Here is a 20,486-nt window from a genome sequence, read left to right as displayed (position 1 = left end):
AATCTAATACATGTATTTTTAAATTTATACATAAACTGTACAAATAATATTAACTTATTTTTGGTTTTTCAAGACAGGGTTTCTCTGTGCAGCAGTCCTGGCTGTCCTGGAACTTGGTTTGTAGACCAGGCTGGCCTTGAACTCACAGAGATCCACCTGCCTCTGCACCCTGAGTGCTGGGATTAAAGTTGTATACCAACACTACCCTACTATGAGGTAGAATTTTTAAATGTATCTTTTTAACTGATGGATGAAAATATAAAAATTGTGCTTATTTGTGGGGCATCAGGCAATTTCCCTCTTCTGTGTGTGTTTGTGTGTGCACACATACATGTGTGCACATGAGTGTGAAGCACAGAGTAGAACTTCAGCTGTTGTTCCTCAGATACTGTCCACCTTGTTTTTTGAGATAGGATCTCTCATTGGCCTGAAACTTGCCACATAACCTGAGCTTTCCAACCAGGAAACTTCAGGGGTCCAATGGTGTTGATACATGTATATGTTCATTATGTAATGTTTTTGTCAAGTTAAATGTTTATTTCTCCAAACATCATTTCTTTATGGTAAAAACACTTAATAATTTCTTTCTTCTAGCTTTTTGAAGTGTATACTACAATGCTGTACAGTAACACCACTGTACGACAGACCACCAGAATTTCCTATTTCTATCTAGGTTAGTATGTATTGCTCAGTCTCTTCCTGTCGCTCTCTGCTCCTAATCTCTACAGCCTCTAGTCATGACCATTTTATTCTTAACATCTACAAGATCAACTTTTATATTCCACTTGTGAGTGAGATTATGCAGTACTCATCCTTCAGGCTTATGTCAATTAATGCAATTATCTTCAGTTCCAGCCATTTTGTCACAAATGACAGGATTTCAGTCTGTTTCCACTGGGTGTGTACACCACATTATCGTTACCCATTCATCAGTGGATGGGCACTTCGGTTGTTCTCATTTCTTGGCTATTATGAATAGTGCTGCAATGAGCATTGGAGTGCAGATGTCTCTTTGATGTACTGATTTCATTTCCTTTGGATATAGATCCAGAAATGGAGTTTCTGGATCATATGGTAGTTCTATTTTTAATTTTTGAGGAATCTCCATACTGTTTTCCATAATGGAGGTAGTAATTTGCATTCCCAACCGCAGTGTACAAGGGTTCCCTTTCTTCCACATCCTCATCAGCACTTGCTGTCTTTTGTCTTTTTGATAGTGCCCATTCTTATTGAAGTGAGATGATAACTCATTGTGATTTTGATTTGCATTTCCCTGTTTATTAGTGATGCGAAACGCTTTTTTCAGACACTTGCCCATTTGTGTGGAATAAAGGACAGCAGTTGTGGAATAAATAGGGTGGGTGAAAAAGCAGAGAACACTGTGGGCATGAAAATAGGAGAGAAGGTAGTTGTCCAGATGGCTAGTGTTCAAATACAGCTGGCTGAACGTTAGTCCTGGGAACCACAGAAGGAATTAAGTAGCCCAGGGTCCTAAATTGACCCAATAGAGTGATCATCTCTGGAGCTTGGTTATCTGTTTGTGGTTTAGAGGAATGTGAATGAAGAGTTAGCTCTTAGGGTTGGTATACAGCTCAGTTAGTTGGCAGGGTTAGATTCCTAGCATGCTGACTTCTCCCTGAGTGATTAAACTAAAGCCATTAGGACTCACATTTCTTAAGAAAGCTCTCCCTGTAAGGTCCCCACTGCTTGGTGTAATTCTGAGGTGAAGTAGGGACAGTCAGCATTACCAGTGGCCCAAATATGAACACTAGCCATAATACTGGGTTCTTTGCTATCCCTAATTTTTTTTTATTCTGGAACTTCTGTCTCTTTTTATTGTTTGGTTTTACCTGGGGCAGGGTGTAGAGGATGTTGCTTGGATGACTTCAGCAGTTCTGTGTTGGTGTAGTCTGAGGCCTTTTGATTCTTTGGGACATCAGTGAAAACTCAGTTTGCTGCAGCTCTCCATAAGGGACCTGAACTTTAAAAAAAAAAAAAAGCAGTCAACTTCCCATCAACTTTATATATTTCTCTGTTATTCCTGTAATCTTGGATTTAATTTCTTTTCCACCTGCAGTAGTGATACAATGAGAATTGGCATTCTTATCCAATTAGAGCATCTAAGAACCTTTGTGTGCCTAATGGATTTCTGTGGCCTAAATGTGCCTTTTTTCTTCTGCTTTAGATCTGTCCATACTAATGAAAATGTAACTGGAACCGATCTGATGATAAAACCAAGGATCATTAGACAAGATCTCGTGGGAGGAAACCTTGCTTCCTAATGAAGACATCAACATTCAGAATTTCTCCCTATTTAAAGGTATTTGAGGCACAGTTTTACTTAACTTGACTTGCTGGTGTTGATTTCATAATGTTCTATATGTAAGTTTGGGAAGTTTAACTGTTCTTACATGTTAGAGGGTTTAGCTTTTTGTTGTTGTTTTTGTTTTTGTTTTTGTTTTGTTTTGTTTTGTTTTGTTTTTCAAGACAGGGTTTCTCTGTAGCTTTGGAGCCTATCCTGGAACTAGCTCTCGTAGACCAGGCTAGCCTCAAACTCACAGCGATCCACCTGCCTCTGCCTCCCGAGTGCTGGGATTAAAGGCATGTGCCACTGCAGCCCAGCAAGGGTTTAGCTTTTAAATACCAGTCCACTGTTCCCCATGGCCTGCCTTACTCCACTCTTTAAGAAATAGACTGAAGATTAATTTATACTCAGTAAGCCATACTAGGATTGGAGTAATGTTACCTGAGAATTCTGTGCCTACCTGCATTCCCAGCCTTTAGGAGGCTGAGATAGGGAATCATCATGAAATTTAGGCCATCCTGGCCTCACAGTGAGATCCTGTTTCCACAAAACTAAAAAGAAAGTCAATTTAATGGTTATTTGATTATGCCATGATTCTTGACATTAACCGCTAAATCCAGTGTCCTAACAGAGCCTGGTCATTCATAGTGAGGCCTTTAGTAATGATCATAACATGGTTTAGTTAGACACTTTTTTTTCTTTTCTCTTAAACTAAGTGTTAAGGATTTTCTAGCCACCAGAAATGTCACTGTTACTCCTGTGGGACCTTTGGATCTGGTGGACTAGTTTCACTTGGAGGAGAAAGGCAAGATATATAATTAGAGAGTCAAGTGACTTCTAAAACATGGGGCGGATCTCCACTTTAGAGAATAACATAAGACAACTAATCCCCAAAAGGAATGAATTATCAAAGGAAATAAACACAACGGTAGTTATCTATGTACAAATTAGAAACAGAAGAGAGCTATTTGTGTGTTTTGTTTAAATATAAATTTTTTCTTTATTTTTTTACATAAATGGAAAGAATATATTAGGATAAGCAAAGCTGATTGATATCTAGGTCTCTTTTAACAGTAATTTGGAAAATAGTATTTTGTTAGAATATAAAGGTAAAAAAACTGAGAATAATGTTTCACCTATTAGTAGGACTAAGTCCATATTTTTCTATTTTGTGAAGAAAATATGGAAAATAGCATATTAAAAAGAATGGGAATTCATTCTGTGGCAATCCTGTTTACCTCAGTTGTAAAAGAATTCCCTCCCAGAAGAGGGAAAAGCTAGCTCATATCAGGTAGAAAGTGTGCTATTGTCTAGTAGATAGGTACATTCCACCTTTCCAAGTGTATTTGTGTGTGTGTGTGTGTGTGTGTGTGTGTGTGTGTCATTTTAAATCAGCATATGGTTTGTCTTACTATTAGAGCCATTGTTAACTTTTAACTTTTTCTAGGTGATATTTCTTTTTAATTTACTTCATATCACTTGAATGCCTTAAGCTTTACAAAACAAACAACAACAATAAAAATGGTTTTTAGATTTGTGGAAAGATGTAAATTACTCTAGTCCTTTATTATAAATGATGCTGAATGTAGCATAATTAATCAAAACCCAGATACAGAAATTGGGGTTCAACTGGGAGGTCAGAAAAACAAAACAGCCAGTCACTGGTTCTTCTTATCTCTACCTCGGTCCAAAATGGTGATCCTGCCTCCAGGAATCTCAGAATGAGACTGTGTCTAAGAGCTGTCTCCTACCGTCTTTTATTTCTTTCTAGTGAATTTGAATGTCAGTTTCAGATACCTCTTCAATATAGCAAGGTTATAGCTGTATTCATATTTACTTTTGTTTTGAAAACAAAGAGAATTGCAAGTTCCGTAATACCTTTGAACTGTATGTACCCTCTGATAAGGTTTTAGAGAAATTTAGAATGTAAGATTGTGGGATTATGTTGCATGGTGGGTTCCAGTTATGTGAAATCATTAAAACATGAGAGAATGAGTTAAGGCCATAGAAAATTATCCAGATTATATGTTCTTTATTACAGTTTTCACAGCTACAATGTTACCTGTTAAAACAATCTTGTCTGGACTGAGTAAAGAGTTGGAGACAGATTTTGTTAAAGTAGGTGATGGGAGGTCTAGCCCTGTGCTGTGCTGCTGCTGTGCCTTTCCTGGCACCAGGGAAATTGAATTCATACTTCTTAGCTTTGTAATAATTAGTGTTTAGACTTGTGCTAAAAAAATAAAATATGTGTATAAAACAATATAAATGGATTTTGGAATGATATTAATGAAATTATCATTAAAACCAGAATACCCTACTACTAAAGTATCTAGAAATTTCCTTTTCTTAGCACAAAACATCTCAGTACATACTACGACTGAGAAGCTTGTAAAACCAGTTTCAAAGTTAATGATAAATATTATGCTTGGAGAGAAAGTAAAATGAGCTTTTGTCAAAAATGTCTTATCAAAGCCATCGCATTGGAGAAGCTGTTACTGCTACACGCATGCTGTAGGGTGTTTTGGTTTTTGGTAGAAGGAAAGCTCTGATATTTTGATAAAATAACAACACTTCTTTTAGGTGTTACTGGCTAAGACTGAAGGTACAAAGGTTTCTTGTTTGAATCTTGTTTTGGCCGGTTGATTGGTTGATTTATTTTAAAGCCACTTGTAGCCCAGAGAAGTTGCATTTGTTCCTTCAGTTCAAAGAACAAACAACTACCAAAAAACTACAAGAAAGGGCGTCTTGGATTGTTGAGTAAAAGAGATTGCACCGTGATAGCAATTCATATCCTGCTTTCTTCCAGGGAAAATAATTAGTATTCAGTAATATATTTCCATCTTGATTCAGCATTGTAAAAATTGAGGCTGTAAGCAGTGTTTGGCCACTAAACCCATATCTTTTCAGAAATTGTAAAGAAATAAGTGGTCAGCAACTATAGAATTATGTTTTGCCATGGTATTGTCTGCTATTGACACAGGTGAAAATGTTTATTCATTATGAATTTGTGTCTTGGTAAATTGGATATTTATTTATAAGTGATAAATTTATTTTTATTATTTCAGAGGGCCTGATTTAGTATTTCATGCAGTCTCAATTTATAGCTTTATTAATATCACAAGTCTTGATGTTAAAGAAGAAATATGTGGACTTTGGAAAAATCTGATTTATACCACAGAATAACTCAATCTCTAAGAGTTTAACTATTTTCCTGTATTTGATTATTTTACAAAGTTATCAAAATAGATAAGGGAGTTAAAAATTTCTAAAGTCAAATAACAGTAGGGAAGTTCGCTTACCTGAACCTTTGGGATATAGCTAACGCATTTCTAGGAGGTAAGTTTATAGCTGAGAAGGCTCCCTAAGGCTTGCCCAGCAGTCAGTCTAATCAAATCAGTGAGTGTCTGGTTCAGTGAGAGACTGTCCTGTATCCCAAGGGTTTACTGTCCAGCCAGCCTAGCTGAAGCTCAGGAACCCAAGCTGTGCATTCAGTGTGAAGCCCTATCTCAAGGCTGCAGGTCAGAGTGGTATGGCAAGATTCAGCGTCTTGCTTTGGCCTCTACGTTCGTGTACATGGGCATGCACCTACACATACAAGAGAGAGCCTTTCTCAAAAACTATGGTGCAGAGGTTGAGGAAGCTACCTGCTATTAACTTTTGACCTCTGTGCACACACACATGCATATATCCACACAAACATAAATAAAAACTTTAAAAGAAGTCAGAGAGAACTCAAATAACTTTAAATGATTGTACCAAAAGACCTTAGAAAAAGAACAAGGCAAAATCCAAATTAGTATACAGAAACAAATAATAAAAACCATGCTGAAATGTAGACTAACAGAACAATACTAGAATGAATAAAACAAAGTATTTAAAAAAATGATTAACAAACCTGTAGCCAAATTAACCAGAGAAAAGACCTAAGTTAATAAAGTTAGAGATTGAAAGGGGTCTGTTAGAACATATTCTACTGGATGCAGAGGTCAATTAGAGACCTCTTTGAAAACCTGTAGTCCAAAACACTGGAAAATCTAGACACATATGACTTACTAAAATTAAATCAAGAGGACATATGCATACAACTTGTAATCAGATCTATAACATGCAGCAAAATTGAAGCAATAATAAAGAAAACCCTCAACAAAGAAAAGCACAGGAACAGGTGTATTCACTGTGGTATTCTACACCAGCTAACACCAGCTGTCTTCACGTGCCTATGGAAGAGACAGTAGCAAAGCTCTTGTGTGAAGTGGGAGTCATCCAGACACTGAAGCAGGACAGGAAAACTAGCAACAAGAAGAGAACATTGTATAGCAGTTTTACTAGTGAGTGTAAGCACAAAAGCTCTCAGTAAAATACTTATAAGCTGAATTCAAGAACATATCAAGAAGATCAACACCATAACCACTTTGACTTTACTTAAGAGATGCAAGAATAAATCATATACTAATCAGCAATTTAACAACAACAACACAAAACCCAAACAAAACATAAATACATTTCAGGTCAGAAGTCACAAGATGTTCTCAGTAGATGTAGAAAAGGCATTTAACAAAATTTTACATTCTTCATGATAAAAGTTCTGAAGAAACTAGGAATAGAAGGACTGGGTCTCAATAAATGATATATATGGCAAACTTTATAGCATTTCCTTTAAAGTGGGGGATGGGACAAGGGTGCCCAACTTTTTATGTCCTTATTTAATATAATGTACTCACAGTCTTTGCTAGAGCACTAAATCAAGCCAAAGAAATAAAAGAGATACAAACAGAAAAGGAAGAAGTCAAATTACCCCATTTGTAAACAGTATAACTCTATACATAAAAGACTGTAGCAACACTACCATAGATCTCTTAGATCTGATAAATACTTTCAGTGAAGTATCAGGATACATTGACAAAAGAAAATCAATAACTTTTCAGAATGCCAATAATACGCATGGCAAGGAAGAAGGCAGAACAGTCCCAATCACAGAAAATTGGGGCTGAGGGAATAGGAGGGAAAGGGAGAAATTGAAGAGAATACCAGAAAATCCAAAGGCTTCTTGGATTAGCAGAAATAATATTGTGAAAATAGCTACTTATTTAAAATGATCTAAGATTCGGTACAATTAAAATTCTAATGATATTCTTCCCAATAGAAAAAAGACCGTTCTAAGATTCATATGGCAGTACAAACAAGCATCAATAGCTAAAGCAGTCCTTTGCTGAAAGAACAGTTCTGGAGATATCACAATAACTAATCTGAAATTATACTACAGAGCCATCAGAGCAAAAAACAGCATGTTAATGGCACAAAACCAGACATGTAGACCAATGTAATAAAAAATAAAATAACCCCCCCAGGGATAAACCCACACAGCTACAGTCATCTGATTTTTGACAAAGGTTCCCAGACCATTCATTGGAGAAAGATAGCATCTTCAACAAACTGTGTTGGAATATCTGGTATATCTGCATGTAAAAGAATGAAACCATATTCCCATCTTTGGCCCTGTATAATAATCTGCTCAACATGGATATAGGCTTTAATTTAAAACTTGAAACTGAACCTGGTAAGGGAAAATACTTGAAGATATAGGCATAGCAAAGACTTTCTGAATAGGACACCCAAAGAGTTAATAACAGAATAGCAAGAATGGACAAATGAGATTGTATCAGAACAAAACAAAAACGCACGGCCACACTGCAGAGGAAAGAGGCACTGTGAAGACTCAGCCACAGAACTGAAGAGGCACTTTCCAGCTATACATCTGACAAGAGATTAGTATCTAGGTAGCCTAAAGAACTCAAAAAATTAAAGGAAATAATCTAATTAATAAATGGTTGAATAGACTGAATAGAAAGTCCCCCAAAGAAGTACAAATTGCCAAGTAAATAAGGAAATGTTCACCATATTGAACACTAAGAGAACGCAAATCAAAATAATATGGAGGTTCGATCTTATCCCAGTAAGAATGACTGTCATCAAGAAAACATACAATTATTGATGTGGGGAGCAGGGGTTGTGGAGCAAACTGTTGGTGGGAATGTAAATTTTTAGTGCAGTCACCATGGAAATCTATAGGGAAGTTTCTCAAAAACTTAAATAGAAGTACATTCAGCTATACCACTCCTGGATGTATACAAAAGGGAATCCAAGTCAGCAGACAGCAAAGAGACTTTCATGTCCATGTTTACTGTGGCACTGTCCACAATAGCCTTAACGATGGAGGCAGCCTAGATGCTCATCAACAGGTGAATGGCATGATGTCATTCGCAGGAAAGTGATGGCCCTAGACCATCATATAAAGTGAAATAAGCCAGGGTCAAAACGACAAATGTCATATGCTTTTTCTCACATGCAGAATCTAGGTTACTCAGATTAAAACATCTAACTTTCAGCTTTACTATAAAATGCTTTAAAAAAAAAAGAATTCAACAGAATGCTGAAAGTAGATGTAAGAAAAAATCTTAATGTCTCATTTCATGTTCCACCATAATAGCCAGTCTATTGACACAGGTGATTTTTAATTTGAAATTTTTACTTTAGTAAAAATAAAGAATAAAAAAGAAACAGGCTGAATAAGATTGGTTTGCACCTCAAGCTGATTCTGTGATCATAAATATTTTGCAATGAGGCTATTGTTACATGAAAGCACTAGAGTCTGTTAAAGGGTCTCAAGAATTTTTTTAGGTATAGGATAGAGACAAATGCTCACTGATAGAGAACCAATTGGATGCAGCCACTGATCCATCTGCCTTTATCCAGTAGTTCTGCCCAGGGGTGAAGAGCACCAACCGCAAGCTGTCTCTCTGCTGCCTGCTCAGCTCACACTACCCAAGAGAGCTGAGAGCAAGAAAGACCCTCTTCCTCAGCTTTTAAGCTGTGTCTAGGCAGACAAGACTATGCCCTAGCATTTGTTGCCTCAAAAGTCATTGGCTAAACTTATTGAAATCCCACCACAGGCTATCAAAACAGAACAAAACAAAACAAAAACAATTAGAGCTTTGGCAAAACAATGCAGATGCAGAGTCAGTGGGCCCTGGCTGGTCAAAGATGATTGAGCATTGGTGAGCATAACAACACAATGATGGATCACATGGAATACGTTTCCATGTCAGTTCCTAAGATGCTGACAAACTGCTAGGCCTAGTTTTGTTTGGAGCGTACTTAGGAACCAGCCCTAGTTCAGGCTAGCCGAATAGTGGCTGAGAAGAAGTTTCTTTTCCTTGGAACATTCTAGTTAATAGAAGAAGAAAGGGTGATAGAGCAGAACTCCCCCATTTTAGAACAAATGCCTGATCCTAAGCACAGGTCACCAATGGCCACTAGCATTACAGGAAAATTTAGTGGACATTTACAGTGCAACCTTCCTGTGAAGTAACCTTGTTCCCAAATTAAATTTAAACCCGAATCTGATCAAGTCTCTATTTCTAACTGCTAGTTTATGGGAATAGGGTAACATATGAAATGATACACTGGATATTGTCCGCAAAATAGAAGTAGTGGGAGAACTCCTTGGACTATAGGCCTTTCAGCAAATAAGGTATGAGCAAAAGAAGGAACCAATGAGAAAATGTTAGATTACTGGCAATGTTTGAACTTTTAGATGGTCATATTTTGTCCATAAGTGTCTATGACACAATTGTGGAAATTTGAATACTGGTTGGATATTTGATGTTCAAGAATTATCCTTAGATGTAAATATAATAAGTACAGTCGTATTTTGACATTCCTGATATTTTGGGGGTCACATTGAAATATTCACAAGTAGAAGGTTTGCCTTGGATCTGATTCTTTGTTACCCAGGGTACAAAGGAGTCTTTTGTGGAGATAAATGAGATTTGCTCTAAGACAGTTGATTGTTTAGAATAGGTGCTTGTGATTTGGGACAATGTACTGATGGAAGGGAGGAGGGTATGACAAAAAAAGGTCCAAAAATTGTTCTTTGTTCAGTTATGTTCATGTAGCAATGAACTGAATTCTTAATTCAAATAATTTCTTGAGTATTCAGTAAAAAAGATATTTCTCACAAAGGACAGATTGACTGTGTAGTATTTATTATTTAAGGCTCTATTCTAAGCACTTTATGCAGATGAACTCACTAGACTCTCACTAGAACTCTGACGAGGAGATGCCAACTGCCAAAAGTTAATTAGCTGCGGTATGTGGAGCTGGGTTCACTCCCAGGGCTCCCAGCCTTGCACTCTGCCACTTCTCTAGTTTTGCAACTTTCTTTGAAACTTTTAATTCTAATCACTTGTTTTTAATTATTATATTTAATTACTTTTATATTTGTTTTTTCAGTATGCTAGTTGATGAGTCCAATTTTAAAAGACCAGTTTTCATTTGTAATTTTAATTTTTGGAACATGTCTTAATATTTAGAGAATACAGAAGTCTGTTGACCTTATTCCTTTATTAATACAAGGAATTTATTAAGAAACTAAGGATTAGTTTAGTATGTAGGAGAAAATTAAAGAGTCAAGTGTGCTATAGCAGCATCTATAGCTTCAAAATATGTTTTTCCATTGATCTGTAAGCAGCTTATTTGTGGCTCAGTTTTCTTCAGTTACTTGTTGGTCTTATTGGTCTTGCTTGGTGAATTTCTTTGTGACTGTATATAACATTACACCTCCTCTTCATAACTCCCACACCTGTTACATAATTGCACCCTACTTGCTACTTGAGATAAAATAAGTTAATCTACTTACTACACTGTTTAGCACATAGAGTATGTATTTAGTAAATATACTTTTCCATTTGAGAAACAACTACTTTATACCACTGTTTAAAAAATGTTCTTTTTCCTTTAGCATTTAAAATTGTAAAAGAAAATATGTGTTGGTAAATTAGAAAGTTCTAGGCCTGGGCATGTGGGGAAAATATGAAGATGTGTCATAGTGATTTCAATGCACAAGTGCTGTGCTCTTTCTAAAGAACTTGAATCGACTTTGAGAGAGGTTGACTAATATTACTAACAGAATGGGATTGCACAGGGCAACACGAGGTGCTGATGTGATAGCTAAGCTCTATGATTGAAGACACAGACTCTGAGAAAGAAGAATTTTGTTTTCATCCGCAAGAGAAAGAGAGAGGTTACAGTCACAGCTCTTTCCTGAAGTTTCTAGAAAGTGGCTCTTGGATGACCTAGTGTAGGTAAGGAAAAGTTGTGTTGTTTTTTTGTGCACTATCACCCTCTTCCCTGCAACTCAACTGCACCTGTTTTTGTATGGTGATAAATCAAAGAAATCTATTACTATCTTTAATGGTATTTTTGAAAAATGACATTAAAGCACCTGAAAACTTCAGATTATAAAGAAGAATTTCTTTCATATTCCAAAGTATACAATTAAAATTCTTGAGTGGAAGTGTAGCATTGAAATTGAATATAAAAAGGGGTCTGTAGGTTTTTGGTAAGATAAGACACTATTGTGAAGGACAAAACTAATGTTTATGACAGGAGCTTATTCTCTCGCTCTCTTTTTTTAAATAAAAATTTTTAGAGGAAAAATGAAATGCTGTTTTTACAGTGTCTGGACTCTGTGGAAGCCAAAGTCTAATACGCAAGAATAAACATATTCAAGAGGTGTTTAGCTTACCTTCTGTTAGCTGTTAGTTAGTCAAGATATTGAAACAGTTGTTACTTTGAAGATGGCCCTCAGTGAAGAAGTGTAGTTGTGTGATATAGAGTGTGGGCTGGAGTGAGCACAAGAAGACAGAAAGCTATTATGAGTGAAACAGAAATCTGATAGGTGATATTTATTGCTATATGTCAGACATTGTGGTAACATACTTTGTTTTTGATGTTGAGTTTCTTTTTTTTGTTTTTTGTTTATTTTATTTTTTTTAGTTGTTGCAAAAAACATTTCCCATCTCCCTCCCCCTCCACGCACAAATCTCCTCCCCCCCCCCCCCCCCCGCTCTCCTCTCCCTCTCCCCCTCCCCCCCACTCCATTCCCCCTCCTTCTCCAGAATGAAGAGCAGTCCAGATTCCCTGCCCTGAGGGAAGTCCAAGGTCCTCCCACTTCTATCCAAGACCAGGAAGGTGAGCATCCAAACAGACTAGGCTCCCACAAAGCCAGTTCATGTATTAGGATCGAAACCTAGTGCCATTGTCCTTGGCTTCTCATCAGCCTTCATTGTCTGCCACGTTCAGAAAGTCCGGTTTCATCCCATGCTTATTCAGTCCCAGTCCCGCTGGCCTTGGTGAGCTCCCAATAGATCAGTTCCACTGTCACAGTGGGTGGGTGCACCCCTTGTGGTCCTGACTTCCTTGCTCATGTTCTTCCTCCTTCTGCTCCTCATTGGGACCTTGGGAGCTCAGTCTGGTGCTCCAGTGTGGGTCTCTGTCTCTATTTCCATCCATCGCCAGATGAAGGTTCTATGGTGATATGCAGGATATTCATCAGTATGGCTATAGGATAGGGTCATTTCAGGTTCCCTATCCCCAGCTGCCCAAGGAACTAACTGGGAACATCGCCCGGGGCACCTGGGAGCCACTCTAGGTTCAAGACTCTTGCCAATCCTAAGGTGGCTCCCTTAACTAAGAATTGTGCTTCCCTGCTCCCCTATCCAACCCTCCTATATCCCAATCAACCCGTTTCCCCAAGTTTCCCCCATCCTCCCCTTCTCACTTTTCTCTCCCCCTCTCCCCTTACCCCCATCCTGCCCCGCCTCCAAGATCCCAGTTTTTTGCCCGGCAATCTTGTCTACTTCCCATAGCCAGGAGGATAACTATATGTTTCTCTTTGGGTTCACCTTCTTATTTAGCTTCTTTAGGATCACAAATTACAGACTCAGTGACCTTTATTTATGGCTAGAAACTGATTATGAGTGAGTACATCCCATGTTCATCTTTTTGGGTCTGGGTTACCTCACTCAGCATAGTGTTTTCTATTTCCATCCATTTGCATGCAAAATTCGTGAAGTCATTGTTTTTTACTGCAGAGTAGTACTCTAATGTGTATATATTCCACACTTTCTTCATCCATTCTTCCATTGAAGGACATCTAGGTTGTTTCTAGTTTGTGGCTATTACAAATAATGCTGCTATGAACATAGTCAAACAAATGCTTTTGTCATCTGATAGGGCATCTCTTGGGTATATTCCCAAGAGTGGTATTGCTGGGTCCAGGGGTAGGTTGATCCCGAATTTCCTGAGGAATCGCCACACTGATTTTCAAAGTGGTTGCACAAGTTTGCATTCCCACCAGCAATGGATGAGGGTACCCCTTCCTCCACAACCTCTCCAGCAAAGGCTATCATTGGTGTTTTTGATTTTAGCCATTCTGACAGGTGTAAGATGGTATCTCAAAGTTGTTTTGATTTGCATTTCCCTGATCGCTAAGGAGGTTGAGCATGACCTTAAGTGTCTTTTGGCCATTTGAACTTCTTCTGTTGAGAATTCTCTGTTCAGTTCAGTGCCCCATTTTTTAATTGGGTTAATTAGCATTTTAAAGTCTAGTTTCTTGAGTTCTTTATATATTTTGGAGATCAGACCTTTGTCTGTTGCGGGGTTGGTGAAGATCTTCTCCCAGTCAGTAGGTTGCCTTTTTGTCTTAGTGACAGTGTCCTTTGCTTTACAGAAGCATCTCAGTTTCAGTAGGTCCCATTTATTCAATGTTGCCCTTAATGTCTCTGCCGCTGGGGTTATACATAGGAAGCGATCTCATGTGCCCATCTGTTGTAGGGTACTTCCCACTTTCTCTTCTATCAGGTTCAGTGTGTTCAGATTGATATTGAGGTCTTTGATCCATTTGGACTTGAGTTTTGTGCATGGTGATAGATATGGGTCTATTTTCATTCTTCTACAGGTTGACGTCCAGTTGTGCCAGCACTATTTGTTGAAGATGCTCTCTTTCTTCCATTGTATACTTTTAGCTCCTTTATCAAAAATGAGGTGTTCATAGGTTTGTGGGTTAAAATCTGGGTCTTCTATACGATTCCATTGGTTGACTTCTCTGTTTTTATGCCAGTACCATGCTGTTTTCATTACTGTAGCTCTGTAATAGAGTTTAAAGTCAGGGATGGTAATGCCTCCAGAAGTTCCTTTATTGTATAAGATTGTTTTGGCTATCCTGGGTTTTTTGTTTTTCCATATAAAGTTGATTATTGTCCTCTCAAGATCTGTGAAGAATTTTGATGGGACCTTGATGGGGATTGAATTGAATCTATAAATTGCCTTTGGTAGAATTGCCATTTTTACTATGTTGATCCTCCCAATCCAAGAGCAAGGGAGATCCTTCCATTTTCTGGTATTCTCTTCAATTTCTTTCTTCAATGCCATAAAGTTCTTGTCAAATAGATCTTTCACTTCCTTGGTTAGAGTTACCCCAAGATATTTTATGCCGTTTGTGGCTATCGTGAAAGGTGATGCTTCTCTGATTTCCCTCCCTGCTTCCATATCCTTTGTGTATAAGAGGGCGACTGATTTTTTGGAGTTGATCTTATATCCTGCCACATTACTAAAGGTGTTTATCAGCTGTAGGAGTTCTTTGGTGGAGTTTTGGGGGTCGCATATGTACACTATCATATCATCTGCAAATAACGAGAGTTTAACTTCTTCCTTTCCAATTCGGATCCCCTTGATCCCTCTATGTTGTCTTATTGCTATTGCTAAAACTTTTTTTTTTTTTGTTTTTTGAGACAGAGTTTCTCTGTAGCTTTGGTGCCTGTCCCGGAACTAGCTCTTGTAGACCAGGCTGGCCTTGAACTCCCAGAGATCCACCTGCCTCTGTCTCCCGAGTGCAGGGATTAAAGGCATGCGCCACCACCGCCCGGCTATTGCTAAAACTTCAAGCACTATATTGAAGAGGTATGGAGAGAGTGGACATCCTTGTCATGTTCCTGATTTTAGTGGGATGGCTTTGAGTTTCTCTCCGTTTAATTTAGCTGTCGGCTTGCTGTAAATAGCTTTTATTATATTTAGGTATGACCCTTGTATCCCTAATCTCTCCAAGACTTTTATCATAAAGGGATGTTGAATTTTGTCAAATGCTTTTTCAGCATCTAATGAAATGATCATATGGTTTTTTTCTTTCAGTTTATTTATATAATGGATTACATTGATAGATTTTCGTATGTTGAACCAGCCCTGCATCTCTGGGATGAAGCCTACTTGATCATAATGGATAATTTTTCTAATATGTTCTTGGATTCGGTTTGCCAGTATTTTGTTGAGGATTTTTGCATCGATGTTCATGAGTGAGATTGGCCTGTAATTCTCTTTCTTGGTGGAGTCTTTGTGTGGTATTGGTATCAGAGTAACTGTAGCTTCATAAAAGGAATTTGGCAATGACTCTTCTGTTTCTATATTGTGAAATACATTAAGGAGTATAGGTATTAGGTCTTCTTGGAAGATCTGGTAGAATTCTACATTGAAACCATCTGGTCCTGGGCTTTTTTTGGTAGGGAGGTTTTTGATAACAGCTTCTAATTCTTTGCGACTAACAGGTCTATTTAGATTGTTCACCTGGTTCTGGTTTAACTTTGGTAAATGATATTTATCTAAAAAGTGTCCATTTCTTTTACATTTTCCAGTTTTGTGGCATACAGGCTTTTGTAATAAGATCTAATGATTCTCTCAATTTCCTCTGTGTCTGTGGTTATTTCTCCCTTTTCATTTCTGATTTTATTAATTTGCATATTCTCTCTCTGCCGTTTGATTAGATTGGATAGGGGTTTATCAATCTTGTTGATTTTCTCCAGGAACCAGCTTTTTGTTTCATTGATTCTTTGGATTGTTTTCTGTGTTTCTATTTTGTTGATTTCAGCCCTCAGTTTGATTATTTCCATTCTTGTACTCCACCTAGCTGAGTCTGCTTCTTTTTTTCTAGAGCTTTCAGGTGGACTGTTAAGTCTCCAATGTGTTCTTTCTCTGTTTTCTTTAAGTGGGCACTTAGTGCTATGAACTTTCCTCTTAGGACTGCTTTCATAGTGTCCCATAAGTTTGAGTATGTTGTTTCTTTATTTTCATTGAATTCAAGGAAGACTTTGATTTCTTTCTTTATTTCTTCCTTAATCCAGGTATGGTTCAGTAGTTGACTGTTCAGTTTCCATGAGTTTGTAGGCTTTCTGGAGGTAGGATTGTTGTTGAATTCTAACTTTAATCCATGGTGATCTGATAAGACACAGGTGGTTACTAATATTTTTTTGTAACTGTGGAAGTTTGCTTTGTTACCGAGTATGTGGTCAATTTTTGAGAAGGTTCCATGAGCTGCAGAGAAGAAGGTATATTCTTTCCTATTTGGGTGGAGTGTTCTATAGATGTCTGTTAAGTCCATATGATTCATTACCTCCATTAATTCTCTTATTTCTCTGTTAGGTTTCTGTCTGATTGACCTGTCCATTGGTGAGAGAGGAGTGTTGAAGTCTCCTACTATTAGTGTGTGCGGTTTGATGGCTGCCTTGAGTTTTAGTAATGTTTCTTTTATGTACGTGGGTGCTTTTATATTAGGGGCATAGATACTCAGGATTGAGACTTCATCCTGATGAATTGTTCCTGTTATGAGTATAAAATGTCCCTCTCCATCTCTTCTGATTGATTTAAGTTTGAAGTCATCTTTGTTATAAATTAGTATGGCCACACCTGCTTGTTTCTTAGGTCCATTTGCTTGATAAGCCTTTTCCCAGCCCTTTACTCTGAGTAGGTGCCTGTCTTTGTGGTTGAGGTGTGTTTCTTGTAAACAGCAGAATGTTGGATCCTGTTTTTGTATCCAATCTCTTAGCCTGTGCCTTTTTATAGGTGAGTTGAGACCATTGACATTAAGTGATATTAATGACCAGTGGTTGTTAACTCCGGTCACTTTTTTAGTAGTAGAGTTTGTGTGTTTCCCTATTTGAGTTGCGCTGGTGAAGGGTCTCTAGATGTCTGAGTTATTGTGGTCATTGTTGGACTCCTTGGTTAGTGATTTTCCTTCTATTACTTTCTGTAAGGCTGGATTTGTGGCTATGTATTGTTTAAATTTGTTTTTATCCTGGAAAATTTTGTTTTCTCCATTTATAGTGAACGAAAGCTTGGCCGGGTATAGTAGTCTGGGCTTGCATCCATGGTGTCTTAGTTTTTGCAGTACATCTATCCAGGACCTTCTGGCTTTCATGGTTCCATAGAGAAGTCAGGTGTAAGTCTGATAGGTTTACCTTTATAAGTAACTTGGCCTTTTTCCTTTGCAGCTCTTAATATTCTTTCTTTATTCTGTATGCTTTGTGTTTTGATTATTATATGGCGAGGGGATGTTTTTTATTGATCCAGCCTATTCGGTGTTCTGTATGCTTCTTGAATCTTCATAGGTATATCTTTCTTTAGGTTGGGAAAGTTTTCTTCTATAATTTTATTAAATATATTTTCTGGACTGTTGAGCTGCACTTCTCTTTCTTCTACTCCTATAATTCTTAGGTTTGGTCTTTTTATTGTGTCCCATATTTCCTGAATGTTTTTTGATAAGAGTTTGTTGGACTTGCAGTTTTCTTTTATCAGTGTGTTTATTTTCTCTATGGTATCTTCAGAATCTGAGATTCTTTCTTCTATCTCTTGTATTCTGTTGGTTATGCTTGTTTCTGTAGTCTCTATTCATTTACCTTGATTTTCCATGTCCAGCCGGCCCTCCGTTTGTGTTTTCTTCTTTGCCTCCATTTCAGTTTTCAATGCTTGAACTGTTTCCATTATCTGTTTGATTGTTTTTCCTTGGCTTCCAAGGGTATCATTCACTGATTTATTCAATTCTTCAAACTTTCTGTTATATTTCTCATCCATTTCTTTAAGGGCATTATTTACCTGCTGTTTAAGGGCATCAATCACTTTCATAAAGTCAATTTTTTCTACTTCATCTTGATTAAGGTGATCATGTCCACATGTTGTGAGGTCGCTGGGTTCTGGTGGTTTCATGTTGTTTTTGAGATTGTTGGGTGAATTCCTGCATTGGCACCTGCCCATCTCTTCCTCTCAGTGCTCCCCTATGGATCTTCTTTTACAGGATCAGGTCTCCTTGCCTACTGATGTATCTTCCCAGTGCTGGCAGTCCCCAGTGATGGCTCTCCTGGTGCTCCAGTGATGTCTTTCCTGGTGCCAAGATCAGATCTCCTTGATGCTTGGGTAGCTCCCAATGATGGCTCTCCTGGTGCTGAGAATAGATCTCCGTGCTTGTTGGGTAGCTTGTAAACAAAGCACCTACCTTGCTTGCTGCAGGCAGGTTATTGAAACAAAGGACCTCCCACCAGCCCGTTTTGGGCAACTGAAAGGATTCGGTCCCAGCGCCCAGACAGGCTGAGCTGGGAGAAGTTATGTGCCCAAAGAGCTGATGTTGAGTTTCTGTGTGACATCCAAGTTGCCTCAGAACTCTTAGGCTTAAGCATTACTCTTGCCACAGCCTTCTGAATAGTTAGGACCACAGATGTGTTCCATGCCACCATGCTTGACGGACACTACATGTTTTAAGATAACTGTCTCAATTTCCTTATGACGTATAAGTTATTGTCTCTGTTTTATGTAAGAGGAAACAATTGCATAAAGGCTTACTTAGAAATTAAACATCTCAGGGTAGACCAGGATTTATCCATCTATTTGCCTTTGGGTGAAACAGGGTTTAAAATGAAAATTTGATTATCAGAATGTTAAATATTAGTTATTTTTAAATGTAAACAGACTGCAAAGCATTTATATTTTAGAAAAAAAAAGCCTTGTTTACTGGTTTAATTTAAGGCTATTGACATGGTGGAGTTGCTAGAATATTATTATAGTCACAAATACATTAGTTGTATGGTATCTTATGCAAGAAAGGTCATAATTTTAGCATGCTACTCACTAGTCAAACTATACTTTTTTAGCTTTTAAAGACATTTTATAAATTATATTAATTGCACTGAATAATGGGTCTTATTGTGACATTACAAACATTAATATAATCATCCTGTATTAAAGGAAGGATGCTTTATTGATTTGACAATAGTGGTTTTGTTTCTTGCGTTATTTGTGGATTTGGGTGTCTGATACTGTGGCTCAAACCCGAGGCCTCTTGTGTATAGGTAAGTTCTATACCACTGAACTACACTCCTAGCCTATGGAGTTTGATATGGGATGGACTTTTAAATATTCTATCACCTTAATTTCCTCAAATAGAGATGAACATAGGACTTGGGATATCTCAGTAATAAGAGTACTTGCCTAGTATATGCAAGGCCCCTTTCTTCAACCCCTACACCACAAAAATATAAAGTAAGATGGAGGTTTAACATGGGAACACGTAACTTAATATTAAAATTTTTGAGTTCTAAAAGAATTTTTTTTGTTCAAGAATCTTTACCTGGCTGGCACGAAGGCTCCATAGGTAAAAGTGCTTATTACCAAGCGCAAAGCACTGAGTTTATTCTGCAGGAGCCACATGGTATTTTGTCAAGATTTATTTATTTATTTATGTGTATGTGTGTGCCTGCATGTGTTTATGTGTTCCATGTGAATGCAGATGCCCTTGGAGGTCAGAAGAGGGTGTCAGATCCCCTGGAACTGGAGTTAAAGGCAGTTGTGAGTTGCTTGATGTGGAGGCTGGGACGAAAGCCCAAGTCCTCTGCAAGAGCAGTAAGTGCTTTCAATTGCTGAGCCATCTCTCCATCCCTTTATAGATGGATTTAATACTAGGAAAAACTGTAAGCCTTACGGAGTGTAACTGATAATGCAGTTTTAGTTGCTTAGGAAGTTTCCATTTTAATTTGAGGTTAAAGATGTGTTCCACTTGACTGTGGAACAGAAAAAAATCAAAACAGCAACAAAAACAAACAAGAACAACTCAGTAAGTTCTAGAAAATGAACAAAATTGAAAATACATATATTTTTTTGTAACTGCAACAGAAGTTTAAAAGTTTTTAACTCTAAAAATTTGGAAAAATCAAATACTTTTTAAAATATCTACTTAGTAGTAGAAAAAACTTGTTATTTAGTGAGCTGGAATAGAACTCCTGCTAAGACCAGTACTGTGTTTAAAGTCAAATTCATGATCCTAATTGAATTTGCTATTGGTAAAGAACAACGTAATGTACTCAACATTCAGTTTCAAAATTCAGTAAAAGAAACAAATAAAACAACAAAATAAGGAAAGTTGAGTAGAAAAGATGCTGATAACAAGACAAACTAAGAACAAAGGAGTGGCAAGACAGAGGTTACAGAAATAAATAGGATTTGGGCTAAAAAAATAGACAAATTTATA

At 37.5% G+C, this 20,486-nt stretch overlaps 1 protein-coding gene across 6 annotated transcripts in view; it reads left to right on the top strand.

Annotated features, from left to right (window-relative positions):
• Positions 1 to 20,486, top strand: part of LOC121439592 (nuclear receptor coactivator 1) — a 222,209-nt gene that overhangs the window by 58,248 nt on the left and 143,475 nt on the right. For 4 of the 6 annotated variants that reach the window (XM_041640118.1, XM_041640121.1, XM_041640124.1 and 1 more), the window contains exon 2: positions 2,186 to 2,320. The exons of 1 other annotated variant lie outside the window; for it this stretch is intronic. The gene's annotated coding sequence lies outside the window, so the exon portion shown is untranslated. Of the gene's footprint in view, positions 1 to 594; positions 674 to 2,185; positions 2,321 to 20,486 lie in introns of those variants that run through there. One more of the 6 variants, XM_041640119.1, reaches the window with a different exon arrangement.

This window comes from Microtus oregoni, unplaced genomic scaffold (genome assembly GCF_018167655.1).
Source record: "Microtus oregoni isolate MIOR12 unplaced genomic scaffold, Mior012 000062F_ref0000492, whole genome shotgun sequence".
Classification (NCBI taxonomy): domain Eukaryota; kingdom Metazoa; phylum Chordata; class Mammalia; order Rodentia; family Cricetidae; genus Microtus; species Microtus oregoni.
The sequence above is the reverse complement of the archived record's forward strand: the minus strand, read 5'-3'. Positions and strand labels throughout refer to the sequence as shown.